General features: G+C 36.7%; 1 long non-coding RNA gene across 1 annotated transcript in view; it reads right to left on the bottom strand.

The window, feature by feature from the left end:
• Positions 1-17,339, bottom strand: part of LOC143648529 (uncharacterized) — a 97,062-nt gene that overhangs the window by 21,731 nt on the left and 57,992 nt on the right. The window lies entirely within an intron of this gene.

Genomic DNA, 17,339 nt, shown 5'->3' on the forward strand with positions numbered 1-17,339 from the left:
CTAGACTTAATAGACATTTATAGGACATTACATCCCACAACAGCAGGATACACCTTTTTCTCAAGTGCTCATGGATCATTCTCAAAGATAGACCATATGCTGGGTCACAAAGCAAGTCTTAACAAATTTAAAAAGATTGAAATCTTACACAACACTTTCTCGGACCATAAAGGAATGATGTTGGAAATCAATAATAGGCAGAGTGCCAGAAAATTCACAAATACGTGGAGGCTCAACAACACACTCCTAAACAACGACTGGGTCAAAGAAGAAATTGCAAGAGAAATTAGTAAATACCTCGAGGCGAATGAAAATGAAAACACAACATATCAAAACTTATGGGACGCAGCAAAGGCAGTGCTAAGAGGGAAATTTATTGCTCTAAATGCCTATATCAGAAAAGAAGAAAAGGCAAAAATTCAGGAATTAACTATCCATTTGGAAGAACTGGAGAAAGAACAGCAGGCTAACCCCAAAGCAAGCAAAAGGAAAGAAATAACAAAGATTAGAGCACAAATAAATGAAATTGAAAACATGAAAACAATAGAGAAAATCAATAAGGCCAGAAGTTGGTTCTATGAGAAAATCAATAAGATTGATGGGCCCTTAGCAAGATTGACAAAAAGAAGAAGAGAGAGGATGCAAATAAATAAGATCAGAAATGGAAGAGGAGACATAACTACTGACCTCACAGAAATAAAGGAGGTAATAACAGGATACTATGAACAACTTTACGCTAGTAAATACAACAATTTAGAGGAAATGGACGGGTTCCTGGAAAGACATGAACAACCAACTTTGACTCAAGAAGACATAGATGACCTCAACAAACCAATCACAAGTAAAGAAATTGAATTAGTCATTCAAAAGCTTCCTAAAAAGAAAAGTCCAGATGGCTTCACATGTGAATTCTACCAAACGTTCTAGAAAGAATTAGTACCAATTCTCTTCAAACTCTTCAAAAAAATCGAAGTGGAGGGAAAACTACCTAATTCATTCTATGAAGCCAACATCACCCTCATACCAAAACCAGGCAAAGATATTACAAAAAAAGAAAACTACAGACCAATCTCTCTAATGAATACAGATGCAAAAATCCTCAATAAAATTCTAGCAAATCGTATCCAACAACACATTAAAAGAATTATACATCATGACCAAGTAGGATTCATCCCAGGTATGCAAGGATGGTTCAACATAAGAAAATCAATTAATGTAATACACCATATCAACAAATCAAAGCAGAAAAATCACATGATCATCTCAATTGATGCAGAGAAGGCATTCGACAAGATTCAACATCCTTTCCTATTGAAAACACTTCAAAAGATAGGAATACAAGGGAACTTCCTTAAAATGATAGAGGGAATATATGAAAAACCCACAGCTAATATCATCCTCAATGGGGAAAAATTGAAAACTTTCCCCCTAAGATCAGGAACAAGACAAGGATGTCCACTATCACCACTATTATTCAACATTGTGTTGGAGGTTCTAGCCAGAGCAATTAGACAAGAAAAAGAAATACAAGGCATCAAAATTGGAAAGGAAGAAGTAAAACTATCACTGTTTGCAGACGATATGATACTATACGTCGAAAACCCGGAAAAATCCACAACAAAACTACTAGAGCTAATAAATGAGTACAGCAAAGTAGCAGGTTACAAGATCAACATTCAAAAATCTGTAGCATTTCTATACACTAGTAATGAACAAGCTGAGGGGGAAATCAAGAAACGAATCCCATTTACAATTGCAACTAAAAGAATAAAATACCTAGGAATAAATTTAACTAAAGAGACAAAAAACCTATATAAAGAAAACTACAAAAAACTGCTAAAAGAAATCACAGAAGACCTAAATAGATGGAAGGGCATACCGTGTTCATGGATTGGAAGACTAAATATAGTTAAGATGTCAATCCTACCTAAATTGATTTACAGATTCAATGCAATACCAATCAAAATCCCAACAACTTATTTTTCAGAAATAGAAAAAAACAATAAGCAAATTTATCTGGAAGGGCAGGGTGCCCCGAATTGCTAAAAACATCTTGAGGAAAAAAAACGAAGCTGGAGGTCTCGCGCTGCCTGACTTTAAGGCATATTATGAAGCCACAGTGGTCAAAACAGCATGGTATTGGCATAAAGATAGATATATCGACCAATGGAATCGAATAGAGTGCTCAGATATAGACCCTCTCATCTATGGACATTTGATCTTTGATAAGGCAGTCAAGCCAACTCACCTGGGACAGAGCAGTCTCTTCAATAAATGGTGCCTAGAGAACTGGATATCCATATGCAAAAGAATGAAAGAAGACCCATCTCTCACACCCTATACAAAAGTTAACTCAAAATGGATCAAAGATCTAAACATTAGGTCTAAGACCATAAAACAGTTAGAGGAAAATGTTGGGAGATATCTTATGGATCTTACAACTGGAGGCGGTTTTATGGACCTTAAACCTAAAGCAAGAACACTGAAGAAGGAAATAAATAAATGGGAACTCCTCAAAATTAAACACTTTTGTGCATCAAAGAACTTCATCAAGAAAGTAGAAAGACAGCCTTCACAATGGGAGACAATATTTGGAAATGATATATCAGATAAAGGTCTAGTATCCAGAATTTATAAAGAGATTGTTCATCTCAACAACAAAAAGACAGCCAACCCAATTACAAAATGGGAAAAAGACTTGAACAGACACCTCTCAGAAGAGGAAATACGGATGGCCAAGAGGCACATGAAGAGATGCTCAATGTCCCTGGCCATTAGAGAAATGCAAATCAAAACCACAATGAGATATCATCTCACACCCACCAGAATGGCCATTATCAACAAAACAGAAAATGACAAGTGCTGGAGAGGATGCGGAGAAAGAGGCACACTTATCCACTGTTGGTGAGAATGTCAAAGGGTGCAACCACTGTGGAAGGCAGTTTGGCGGTTCCTCAAAAAGCTGAATATAGAATTGCCATACGACCCAGCAATACCATTGCTAGGTATCTACTCAAAGGACTTAAGGGCAAAGACACAAACGGACATTTGCACACCAATGTTTATAGCAGCATTATTTACAATTGCAAAGAGATGGAAACAGCCAAAATCTCCATCAACAGAAGAGTGGCTAAACAAACTGTGGTATATACATACGATGGAATATTATGCAGCTTTAAGACAAGATAAACTTATGAACCATGTGATAACATGGATGGACCTAGAGAATATTATGCTGAGTGAATCCAGCCAAAAACTAAAGGACAAATACTGTATGGTCCCACTGATGTGAACGGACATTCGAGAATAAACTTGAAATATGTCATTGGTAACAGAGTTCAGCAGGAGTTAGAAACAGGGTAAGACAATGGGTAATTGAAGCTGAAGGGATACAGACTGTGCAACAGGACTAGATACAAAAACTCAAAAATGGACAGCACAATAATACCTAATTGTAAAGTAATCATGTTAAAACACTGAATGAAGCTGCATCTGAGCTATTGGTTTTTGTTTTGTTTTGTTTTGTTTTGTTTTGATTTTACTATTATTACTTTTATTTTTTTCTCTATATTAACATTCTATATCTTTTTCGGTTATGTTGCTAGTTCTTCTAAACCAATGCAAATGTACTAAGAAATGATGATCATGCATCTATGTGAGGATGTTAAGAATTAATGATTGCATGTGTAGAATGGTATGATCTCTAAATGTTGGGTTAATTTCTTTTTTTCCGTTAATTAAAAAAAAAAAAAAGAGAGAAGGGATAATTGGAGATGAAGGGATACAGACTGTACAACGGGACTGGATATAAAAACTCAGAAATGGACAGCACAATACTACCCAATTGTAATGCAATTATGTTAAAACACTGAATGAAGCTGCATGTGAGGTATAGGTTTTTTGTTTTTGTTTTTTTTGTTTTTTTTTCTTCTTTCTATTATTGTTTTAATTCTTATTCTGTTGTCTTTTTATTTCTTTTTCTAAATCGATGCAAATGTACTAAGAAATGATGAATATGCAACTATGTGATGTTATTAAGAATTACTGATTGTACATGTAGATTGGAATGATTTCTAATTGTTTTGTTAATTCTTTTTTTAATTAATAAAAATAAAAAATAAAAAAAATAAAAAAATAAAAAAAAAAGCCATAGGATGCAAACTAAATTCTAAGTAAAATGATGTAAAATACTAAAAAAAAAAAAAAAAAAAAAAAAAAAATCCAACTGAAAGCTCCTGGGGTTAAAAACCCATCCCTACCTAGGGAGCTCAGAGCTATTGCATAAGATTTTGGGTGGCAAACCAGACCAGCCATTTGCCCCAACTTGCACCCTCAAAATATGTGCATAGGGCTTCAGAAGACTTTGCCAAAAGGGTGAAAAGGCAACCGAATCAATGTGAGAATATAGTTGGAAACCACATATTTGATAAGTGTTTGATATCCAGTATAGATAAAGTGTACAAAGCAACAAGAAAAAGACAACCCACTTAAAAAATAGGCAAAGGACACAAATAGACATTTCTCCAAAGAGGAAATACAGATGGCTAAGAAGCATATGAAAGGATGATCAACTTCATTAGCTTCTAAGGAAATGCAAATCAAAACCACAATGAGGTATCATCTCACACCTACTAGAATGACTGCTATTAAACACAAGAGCAACTACAAGTTCTGAAGAGGATGTGGAGAAATTGGAACACTTGGGCACTGCTGAGGGAAATGTAAAATGGTACCGCCACCGTGGAGGGCAGTTTGGTGGTTCCTCAAGAAGCTAAGTATAGAGTTGCCTTATGACCCAGCAATCCCACCACTAAGGTTATACTCAGAAGATCTGAAAGCAGGGGTGCAAACAGACATTTACATACCATTATAGTCACAATTGCAAAAAGATGGAAACAACCCAAGTGCCCATCAACACAGATGAATAGATAAACAAAATGTGGAATATTATTCAGCAGTAAAAAGAATGAGGTACTGAAGCATGTGACAACCTGGATGAACCCCAAGCTAGGTAAAATAGTTGAGTCAATCACTGTTAGATCTAGATTTCTTACAGTAGATACTATTCAGGCTTGCTGGGGTCAACCCTCTCCAGAATTTATAACACAGGAAATACATTTGCTTGCATCCTTACATGCTGGTTGTTACCTAATTACAGTGCAAATATGCACAGGGGTTTCTTAATCTCTACATAAATGACTAATGATATAACAAGATGGTATTGGAGGACGTTATGTTAAGTGAAAGAAGTCAGATGCGAAAGGACAAATATTGTATGATCACACTGATATGAACTAATTATAATACGTGAACTCATAGACATAAAATATAAAATAGAAATTACAAGGATACAAAATGAGGCTAAAGAACGAGGAGTGGTTGCTTAATATGTGCAGAATGTCTAGGGTGAACTAAAATGTTTCTAAATGGAGAGAGGTAAAGTAGCCATGTTATTGTGAGAATGACAGTGCTGGATGGTGTGTGAGTGTGGTGGAAAGAAGTTTAGAGTCACGTATGTCATCAGAAGGAAAGTTGGGGGTTAAAACATGGTAATGTGTAACACAGTGAATCTTGTGGACAATGTCCATGATTAATTGTACACATATTAGAAAGTTCTCTCATGAACTAGAGCAGATGTATGACAATATTATAAGGAGTTCATAAAGGAGTATATGGGAAAAATGTACCCATTAAAACCTAGGGACTTTAGTTACCAGTAATATTTTAGTACTCTCTCATCAACAGTAACAAATGTACCATGCCAATACTATGGGTCAATAATATGGGAGGATAAGGAGTACAGGAGGATTAGGGTTTTCTTTTTCTTTTTAGTTCTTTTCTGAAGTAATGAAAATGTTCTAACCTTGGTCATGGGGCCATATGCACAAGCATGTGATGATATTGTGAACTGCTGTTTATATACTTCAGATGGGTTCTGTGCCATGTTAATATATCGTAGTAAAATTGCATTAAAGTATATATTTGCACAAGGGTAAATTCAAATTTTAAAAAAATGTCAAATTCATAAAATAAAGAGATAAAATGTCCCAATAGTTCAGCCTATGGTTTGTGTGTAAAAATAGGACAGATGCAGTCACGGGTTGTTACTGTGACGAAAACTTCAGGCTCTCATTCTAATCCACGTATCCCAGGAGTAATTGGGACCCTCATTAAAGAATGTGTGCAGGATACCATAGTGTACTTTTCTGAAGAACATCAGAGATAGATTCACTGAACCACTTCAAAGAACTAAGTTTCCAGGTAAAAGCAGGAAAAGACTATTAATCAAACTTCCTTAGTTTACTGCTGGAGATGTTCACTACTTGATTTCTGGGGTAGGGATGGATGGATGGATGGATGGATGGATGGGTGGGTGGGTGGGTGGGTGGATGGATGGATGGATGGGTGGGTGGGTGGATGGATGGGTGGGTGGGTGGGTGGGTGGGTGGGTGGGTGGGTGGGTGAATGGATGGATGGATGGGTGGGTGGGTGGGTGGGTGGGTGGATGGATGGGTGGATGGATGGATGGATGGATGGATGGGTGGATGGGTGGGTGGGTGGGTGGGTGGGTGGGTGGGTGGATGGATGGATGGATGGATAGAAGGATAAATGGATGGAAGGATGGATGGATGGAGAGATGGAAGAACACATGCTTGATGCTGTAGAGGCAAAAAAAAAAAAAAATCACAACTCCTGTGTATTCAAGATACAATGTGCCAGACATTAATTCTTACGATAACACCACACAGATGGGCAAGCTGAAGTTCAGTTGTCCACAAAACACACATTTATTTCAGTAGAGTAAAGCTAGAATAAATGTCTCATAGAACTTGTTCCAGTGCTCCTAACATCTACTGCACTATTGGTACTAAAGATTTACTTGCAGGATCTAAATAACTAGATCGTGCTTTTGAAGGGAAATTTGTTTAACAGATATTTATGAGTGTTTCTTGCTAGAATTAACTGTTGTTGCTGCTTTTCCTAAAAATAAACCTGGGCCTGAAAGCCGGTATGTCTAAGAATGAGGCTCTGTGAAAAGACTCAGCTTTAGTGTATACTTCTATTAAACTTGTCTTGAGTTAATAAAGTGGAAGCTTTCCTACAGTATTTTGTGCAGTAAAACCATTTTATGACAGTACAGCTTTCTTTGATCATCTAATTGCATCCTGTTTCAGTTCCATATTCCCCAAAGTTTCAATTGTCTTTTGTCCATTGAACATATACCATTTAATAAATACAAATATGGAGAAAATATAAAGGACAAATGGAAACGGGGAAAATGAGTGTTTAAGAAGACAAGCACAACAAACTACATCCTACAAAGATGAGTGGCAGGAAATGCCACAATATTAACTATTTTTTTTATATTTTTTGTTTTGGCTTGGTTGTTTAAATATTTATGCCACTTACTTAAAGAAACTTGAAATTGATGCATAAGTATATCGAAATTTGAAAGAAAGTTACACTATAAGGCATTTCATTTGCCCAGGGAGCGTGAACAGTTGCCTAGCAAGAGGCCTTATGAGATACAATTGTTAAATTCAGCAGAATTTACAAATTAGCCCTCAATTTGAAACATTACAAATCCTGATTATGTCTACACATTTACTGCAGAATGCCTTGCATGGAATAATCTCATTTAAAAACAATTCTCTTCTTACCATTCTCTACATCATAATAGCCATTTATAATAAAAGGACATTGCTTCTTTAGTGGTCAATGTTTGACCCAGGACAAGCCAATCAAAGTCTCTTCCTAATTATCTCCCACTCTGGCCACAAGTCATTGGTCAGGAGTCGCACCCAATCCAAGATGGGCCAATCATGTTTGACTCTGCTAGGAGATACTAAAGGCGAAAAGAAAATAGTGGCTTTCCTCCCAGAATATAAACTCAGGAGCTGTCTGTTGTCATGTTTTTCATCTTGTGGATAAGAAAAACATAATGTGTTAGAGCTTTTAAGAATAGACATGCAGGAAAAGCAGAAACAGAAGGCAGTAGAAAGGCGGTTGAGGTCCCTGATTCAAGAACTTTCCCAAGATCTGGTAGTTTTACAATAAATCCCTTTGTTTGGTTAGGTTCTTTGGTTTAGATTCCAAATAATACATACCCTAATCCAAACATTTATTATAAAGTGAAGAATACAGGTCTAGGTGCCACTAATCTTTGTGTTAAAATGAGTTCTGTCACTTTCGATCTTACTAGGAGTAATTGCTTAAACTTTCTTTCTTCCTTTTGAACGGTTTTATCCACCCACCATATAGTCCATCCAAAGTGTTCAATCAATGGCTCTCATGTGCAATCATGGAGTTGTACTTTCATCACCACAATAAATTTGAGAACATTTCCATTGTTCTAAAAAGAAAAATCCCATACTTCTTTCACCCCTTATTATTGACATTTAGCCATGGTATCTTTGTTATAACTGATGAAAGGACATTACAATATTCCTGTTAAACATAGTCCATAGTTTTCATAATGTATTTTTCCGACATACCATGCTATTAACATCTGGAAATCTTGACATACATTTCAAGTTCATGTAGGAACATTCTTATATTTGTACAGTTGACCAGAGCCATCATCCACAACAGGATTCACCATGTTAACAGAGTTCCATGCTTTATCCTCTAGCTTTCCTTCTAATGACATACATTGCCCTAAAACTCCTCTTTCAACCATAATCACACCTATAATTTGGCACTGCTAACTACACTTACAGTAGCTTGCTGTCATCACCTCCAAATATTTCTAAACACTAACAATCAACCTTATTAAAAATTCTGTACAGCATTAGCTCTCTACCCTCATTCCATCTCCTGGCACCTATACTCTAGATTCTAACTCTAAGAGGTTGCTCATTATAATTACTGCATATTAGTGAAAACATATGATACTTATCACTGTATCTAGCCCTCTTCACCCAAATTGTCCTCAAAATTCATCCATATTGTTATGTGCAGCAGGACTTCACTTCTTCTCACAGCTGGACAATATTCCATCATATGTATATACCACATTTTGTCCATCCATTCTCTGCAGAAAGATTCTGGTAATTTGCATTTCTACCAGCAGTGTATGACACAAGTCATTTCCAACAATCCTTCCTTCACCAGATACTTAAATTCTTTAATATTTGCTAATCACCAACCTTGTAAATTAAGTATGGTACTTTGTTGATGTTTAAATTTTCATTTATCTTGTTATAAATGGAATTTATGGAAAAACATTTGAATCTTTCTAATCTTATTTCTTGTTTATTGGTCATGTCTTGGTCTGGCTTATTTGTTTCAATGCTTTGTCTATTTTTTTCTATTAGAGACGCATTTTTATTACTTATTTGTAAGGCATCCTTATTTAGAAGGAGTACTAACCATTGACAATTATAATTGCTGCAAATATATTTCCATGTTTGTCAGTTGCTTTTAATTTTGCTCAGGTGTTGTCTTAGTCTGCCAAGCTGCTATGACAAAGACTACAGAATGGGTTAGCCTAACCAGCTCACAGTTGGGGAGAATAGAAGTTCAACATCAAAGTGTCTCCAACCTATGTTTTCTCCAAAGTCTGTAGTGTTCTGGTGGTTTATCAGTCTCTGCCCCTGTCACATGATCTGTCTCTCTGTCTCCTCCTCTGGTTTCTACTTCCAAGTCCAATTTCCTTTGCTTATTAGGACTTCAGGCCAATTGTATTGAGACCCACCCTCATTCAATTTAGCCACACCTTAACTGAAAATGTCTTCAAAGGTTCTAACAAGCGGGTTCTCATCCACAGGACTTGGGGTTAGGACTTCAACATGTCTTTTGTGAGGGACATGATTCAATCTTTAATAAGTATCTTTAATCTGGAGAATTTACAATTTGACTCATACCAAATTTACTATTTTTTCTTTTGGGGTGCCTGCTTTCGATGACATTCTCAGGAGATCTTTTTCAGTATAAAATCGCTTGGCTATTATTGCAGCTTTTCCTCGAGCATTTCAATATTTCATCTTTAATGTTTAAATGTATAATCTGCATAGAATTAATTATATTGTGTGATACAATGTATGGGTCTAACCTTATTTATTTTCCAGATGGTTAAAATCGTTCTTCTGCCATATGTAATAGTCTCACTTATTTGTGACTCTTTACTTTTTATTCTACTTCACTGAACTGTCTGGTTTTACAACAGTTACCACACTGTTTAATTTACTCTGGCTTCACAATATAATTTACTATATTCCCAGGCTTTTGCATCTCTGTAAACATTTAACCAAATAAAATTTTATAGCAATTAAAATCTGCTTATCTGCTTGTTTTATTCTATCGGTGTAAAATATTTTAAATTTGAGAGCTACTTGTCAATAATTTTAAAAGGAACATTGAAAAATAATCACCTTAAAGGGTTAGTTTTGCTCTGGATCTTTTCCTCTTTTCTAATGTAATCTAAAATATCTACAGAATTTTTTTTGAAGACTGCTCTCTTGTGATAATGTAATTTAAATTTTTATCAATCTAACCAATTTTAACAAGTCTTTACTCTGGGTTAGAAAGATAAAACAGAATCAATATATTTGAACTTTTATGTGAATGTATCATTAGAAATTAGGGAAAGTGAATGATCTACTATTGTTCTCTTTTCCTTTTATCTCTTTTCTCATCTCTCATCTTTGTTCATTTGATAGCTGTCATAACATGAATTTTTCCCTGCAAACTCATTTTCAGTTATTAAAATGTGTCTACCCTATTTCTAGGGGTATTGACAGATGGTACTCAAAAAGAACTCAAGTTCCCCTAGGCCTTGAATTTGTGTTAGAGAAATTCTTCCCCCCAGACGTAGTTCCATCGATTATGGTCCTTCTGATATATGTCAACTAGGAACAAACTAATCTGGAATTTATATAGCATCACCTCCAGCTCAGGAGTGAAAAAATACTGAATGTTACTGGAGAGAGTCAAGGTGACACAGTTATTATGGAAGAGCATGCAAATATCAACTCTTTCTTAGGGAAGCATGTACAAGAAAGTTATGGGATTCAAAAGCAAAGGCATGACTGTAGTGTTCTCTCTGGGCTGGTAGGTATGCAGACTCCAGAAACATCAACAGCAACCTCAACTGAGCAATCTGCTGAGCATGTTTTTTCTAACAAAGCAAACGTGGAAACAGGAAAGTTTTGTAATTCTAAGCAAATCTATAACAAAAGGCAAAAGCAACAGGGCTAAAAATGCCCCTCAACATGTGAAGGTCACACTACTTAACAAAGGTCCCCTTAAAGAAATGCTAGGAAATGAACATTAAAAGCATTTTCTAGATTGCCAAAAGGCCTCCACTTTTGCAAATGTCCACACTTCACAAGATATTAGCAAAGTCTCAGTTGCCACTCTCACAAAAAGAAGAGAATATATATATATAAGTATATTTATTTAGGTAGATTTTTCCCAGAAATATGGTAAATACATATACTAAAGTAATTCTCCCACCAGGAGACTTCCCACTAAACTAGTTTAAGTTCATAGTTTATGCATCAATGGACATTGTTCAATGAGCATTGATTGCCTCACAATAAAAAGTTGCACTAGTATTCTGACCAAGCTGAAATCAGGATACTCCCCATCAACCGTCCTTTACTCATTTACTGCTCAGTCTCTCGCAATAGATTTTGGTAGTGTTAATACTGGGTTCTGGTGTAACATCCCTAGTGGCAAGGAAACGACTGAGTCCTAAGTATGCTGAGGTTGGAGTCAGTCATGTGTCCTATTTACTCTTTGGACTCCAAAAAACAAGGTACATCAGAGAGGTGGTGGTGAATAAACTCACCCATAAAGAATCATACCTATTTCTGTATGATTTTGTAGAGCGTCCACTTGGGTAAATGGAACCACCTATCCCAGGATTCTCCTCTGTGTTTCTCTTCTCCAAGGTGAGTGTTATCCATAGGAGAAATGGCATCTGGAAGGCAGCAGAGAAGCAGCAGCCATTGGGCTTTAAAGCTTATGGTTGTCCATGTAGACTCTGGGGCAGTTTGCAAATGTTTGTTTCTGATCTGCTGGCCTGGTTCTCATTCTTGGCGTGTGGCAGCATCCAGGCCTCCACATTTCCTGGATCTCCTGGGTCAGTGTTTCTGAGGCTGTTCTCTATGACCTGTTCTGTAGTGAAGGTGTCAATTCCTTGTGTGGGTTAGGTTACTCATGAGAGTTGGAGGCATTGAGAGGTAGATATGGGTTCCAGTTTGTCCTTGGCCACCCTTCTCCATACCCATCTGATTTTTCTGTCTCCTGGCCTTGCTTATCCACAGAAAGTTTAGGCCAACCACATATGCAGAGGTAACAATCATCCACAGACTTCTCCAGCAGCTACCACAGTTCTGTAAATTATCATCCCTATGATAAATACTTTATTCCGTATCACTCATCTTAGTTCTTCCCTGGTTGAATTTTCTCTATGGAAATTGGTACCTAGAAGAGCTATCTTGCCATAGCAAAAACCTAAAACGGATGACGTTAGTTTTAATACAGGATGGCAGGAAGAAGGTGAGAGAAACCTATTAGGTAAAGCTGGAAAAGGTTCTAGCTGGTCAGTGAGGACTTGTAAAAGAGTGAGGAAATCATTGTTGGGAAGTTTGCTAACATGGTTCCTTTTGGTAATGTATGAAGTAGGGGACTGAATGAACTCTTGGATCTGGCTGGAGAGATTTCCAGCAGTATGCGAAATACGCCAACAATCTTTGTCTACCTTCCTAGAGTTAAACACAAGAAGGCAGTTGGACATGGAGAGAGAGAAACTAGAGAAGGAGTTGTTCAATTTCATTCAGAATTTAGAGGAAATACAACGGACCAGGATTTCTGGGATTGAAGATAATTTTTTTTCTATCCCATTTATTCCCAGCAAAAATCCTCATAGTAAAAAAAAAAAAATAGCTTGGCAAGTATAAAATCAGGGCATTAAAAGAAACTCAAGGTAGATTGCTCTGTTGAGATTCAAAAAAGATTTAAGGAAATGACTTTAAAGTCTTTTAAGAATTGTATGAGTATTGTCCCATAGCACCCTTACTCATGGCCCAAGGTAGAGAAGCACATGCCTCAGTAAAATCTGTGGATAAGTTTAGGTGTTTCAGTTTTCCAGCTACTAAAAGAAAAATCATTTGGTGGATTGGCTTAACAACAAGCATTTATTGTCTTACAATTTCAGGGTCTAGAAAGGTTGCTTCCTCCTGGGGTCAGTATCTTCTGCATAGCTAACACTCTTTGTTACTCTTTAGCTTTTCTACCATGTGGCAATGCACATGACAGCATCTTCAACTTTCTCTTCTGGGTTCCATAAACTTCCTGCTTCTGGCTGTTCCCTGTGACTTCTCCCCATGTTCAATTTTCTTTGTTTATAAGGACTTCAGCCACAGGGAATTAAAGCCTGCCGTCATTCAGCTTGGGCACACCTTAACTAACAATATCTTTGGGGGCCCTGTTTACAGGTAGGTTTCCCAGGACCCTCATCCATGCCTGAAGCTGATTTAGATGACAACATCGCAGCATCTGAGCCTGAGGGTGATGCTGTCATGCAAAGGAAACTTCAGTGGTCTTGAAAGGGATTAAATTTGTTTTTGTGCATGGCCAGAGGATAAATTATGCAAAGATAAAGGTGTCCATAGTCTTTTGACACTCTATTATGGGGTCATGGGGTATATGTTCTCTTCCCTTGAATCTGGGTGGATTCTGTGACTACTTGGTCAAATAGAATACAGTGGAATTTACACTGTTCCAGTTTCTGGGCCAAGGCAATAAGGGACAAGTATTTGCATTTCCTCTCTCTTGGAATATTCACTTTCAGAGTCTTGATTCTCATGTACAAAGTCCAGCTATCATCTAGGAGAAATCGTGTACAAAGTCCTGAGATTACATGAAAAGGGAGAGGGACCCAGCTGAACCCAGCCTTCCACCATCTTTGCTAAGGTCAGGCACGTGAGTGAAGCCATATTGTATCTTTGAATCAGTACAGCCTCCAGCTGAACACCACCACGTGACACAATCAGTGCCATATGGAGGAGAAGAATTTCCCATTTAAGCCCTACTTAGATTTCTTTTCCACAGAATCATGAGATATAATAAAATGATTTGTTTGTAGCCATTAAGTTTTGGACTAATTTGTATATTACATTAGACAAATGGAACAATATTCCAATTTAAGACATCTCAGGTTGCAGCTAGGAAGGAATCTCAAGTCTACACTAACATTTAAAGAAAATTAAAAGAATTCTCTAGCTGATTCTGGGCAGAGGAATAAAATGAAGGGGATAAATTTTAGACTTCATGCTCATTGTTTTTTTAACTTTAACTCACAAGGGCAAGATAATTTAATTCTCTAGAATTTGATATCAGCTTTTAATTCACTAGCTTGCAATAGATTTCTATTTTTGTACTCTACTTTTTTAATGCATATCTGATATAGGGAAGGAGTTTGTATTCAACTGGAATCATCACAATGTGGACATTTTTTAAACCTTGGCTATGCTGTATTAGGCAACATGGCTGGGCATAGTTTGGGAGGAGAAACAGTGTAGAAATGAAACTTCAGCCAAAGCCCTAAATGACCTGTTTCTGAATCATTGGGGAATACAATCTAACCTGCCCACTGTGGCTGGTTTGTAGGAGGAAATATCATGAACGTAAGAGCATTAAGTGTTCTGATAGATTAATGACCTATTTCCCCGAGAGAGAAATATTCCTGGTTGAATTTAAAGATTAAGCCCAATTGAGAATAAATGGCTGGGGAATATTATTATAGGAGGAAGCATCATTCCCTCTCTTGATGGTTCCTTATGAGGGAAGACTCACTAGTGTGAGTCCTTGGGCATCTTTCTACCTCTTCTTTTGCTTTTTTCCCAAGGAGGCGAGGATTACTAGATTTATTAACCTTGGATATGGTAAAGGACGTTCATAGTGCTGCCCTTCCCCTTGACCTTCTAGGGGGTAAACTCACTACAAGTCATAAGTATTATCTGTTCCCCCATACCAAAAAACTTATCAGCATCACCCTTGCTGGGTTAGTAAGCTTTTTCAATTTTGGAGCTCAATAATTGCGAACCATTTGGATTCCATACTGTATTACATCCTCTTCCCAAGTTGCATTGGTAATAAATGTTATGTTTTAGCCTGTATCTGCCACTCCTTTGTCTTATATCATCAGCACTCAGGTGGAGAGGCAGGGGTTATTTTTGCATCCCCTTCCAAACCTCATCATTCTTCAGTATTTTTGTCTGTAGTAGTTAGGTTCAGGTATCAACTTGGCCAAGTGATAGTACCCAATTGCTTTCTTATAGTGGACTTAAATAATCAGCATGTGAAATTCATCTATGGTTGATTACATCTATGCTTGGCTAAGTGGAATGCCTTCTGCAATGAGTGAGTTTTAATTAGCTGAAAGCTTTAAAAGGAGAGGTCAGAAGAGAGAGAAACAGCTCTGCACAGTTCAGCAGACAGTCCAGCACATCTCAGCTCAGAGCTCAGAGCTGACACAGACCCAGATGTTTGGAGGTACAGAAGGGACATGCCCTGGGGAAAGCCATTTGAATCCAGAAGTCAAGAGAGAAGACCAAGAGATGTAGGCATGTGCCTTTCCATGTGACAGAGAAACCAAAGGAAAGCCAGCTGCCTTTCCTCCGAGGAACTGTAAACTTGTAACTATAATAAATATATCCCCTTTCTAAAAGCCCATCCATCTCTGGTGTATTGCATTCCAGCAGCCTTAGCAAACTAGAACATTGCCTAAGCACAACTTTCAGAATTTTAATGCAATCAGTTTGGTTTTATTTGCTTTTAAATAGTTCTTTTCCCCCAATGAGATGGAGAGGAAAGAACTGATTTATTTGTCACATTCCATTAACTGACTCAAACATTTTTCCATATGCTCACGGAACAGTTTAAATACATTTATGCAAATCAACCTGCCTTTTAGTCCTTTTGCAATGTATCTGTTAGTTAGAAGGCTTGAATCTACATTGGTACCTCTTCCTCTACCGTTAGAAGTTGACTAAAATCACAGCACTTTAACCCTGAGAGATAATCTGTAAAATTTGAATCTCTCACTTAACTTTAATCATAAAAAATCCCATTTACTCATATGCTATGTTCATAAACAGATAGGTTTGTAACCTGGTGTTAAAACATTTTAGACAAGAGTTTATATTAAAGCTGTCCTAATAATTCACATATTCTGCAAACTCCAATATGTAGCCACAACTGTATATGATTGGTTTTTTGTTTCTTCTCTGAACTGACCATCTGAATACCTGTCTTTTGCACTGCTTTCCACATATCTGTGCCCAGCTACCACTAGCCATGTAACCTAGAATGCTTAAAATCTAATTTAATCTTCCCATGTCAAGGAAGATTATAAAAGTGCTGTTATTTCACCAAACACCTTTCGTTTCTTTACACTTCCTTGAGAAAGTAAAATGGTCCCTTCACATCTCCACTCTCTCAGTTCACCCTGTTTATTTACAATGACTGACACAGATTTAGCCTGTAATTCTCAGGTTCTCTAACTCCAAATATTTAAACGATCCGATGAGAATGAGAGGGATCTAAGGAGATTTTAGATTTTCCTTCTATATATTTCTTCCGTATTGTTTGAATTTTAAAATAAGAACGAGCATTCATGCATCGTTTATGTAACTAAAAGCTTTTAATTTTACAAAACAGCAAAAATCATTAACCAATGATTCACAAAAGAGGAAATACAAATTGCCAATGAATATATCCCAGAAAAAAAGCCCCAGAAATGAAATCTGAGGTCAGCATGAGTATTCTTTTTTTTTCCTTCTAAGTAACTTAATTATTCTGCCTGGAAATTTATAGGATTTTTATTTTACCATTCTGACTAAAAAATATGAGATTATATTCAAAGTGTGAATTTATTCTCCTTTATAGGCTATTTAAAGTGTGAATAGCTTCTCATTGATTTTACCTGAGATACGCTCTACTTCCAACTTGGCTTTTTTTCCTCTCATATTGAATACATAAAATTCCTCTTTTTGCATCATTTTTCTCCCATTTTATTGCATATTTTTCAGTTTCGTGCCAACCTGCTCTTGCTTTCTGATCTTCTGCTCACACTTCATTACACTGAAGCATCTTGGGTGCTGAGAAGTATAACAAACGTTCTCATTCATCCCATTTCTTAAAGTAAATAACTTACTGTGTCACTGTTTCTCTTTAACTTCAGGATGCAATCTTTTCTACTGCCTTTTGAATTCATTTTAATATTCCCTCTTTTAAAAGTTTACTCATTCCTAAATGAGAACTCCAGTCCCAGCATTTACCAAATTACATATAAGGAGGAAAGAGTTTATGCCCATTGTCTGCCAACC

Source organism: Tamandua tetradactyla, chromosome 10 (assembly GCF_023851605.1).
Source record: "Tamandua tetradactyla isolate mTamTet1 chromosome 10, mTamTet1.pri, whole genome shotgun sequence".
Lineage (NCBI taxonomy): Eukaryota > Metazoa > Chordata > Mammalia > Pilosa > Myrmecophagidae > Tamandua > Tamandua tetradactyla.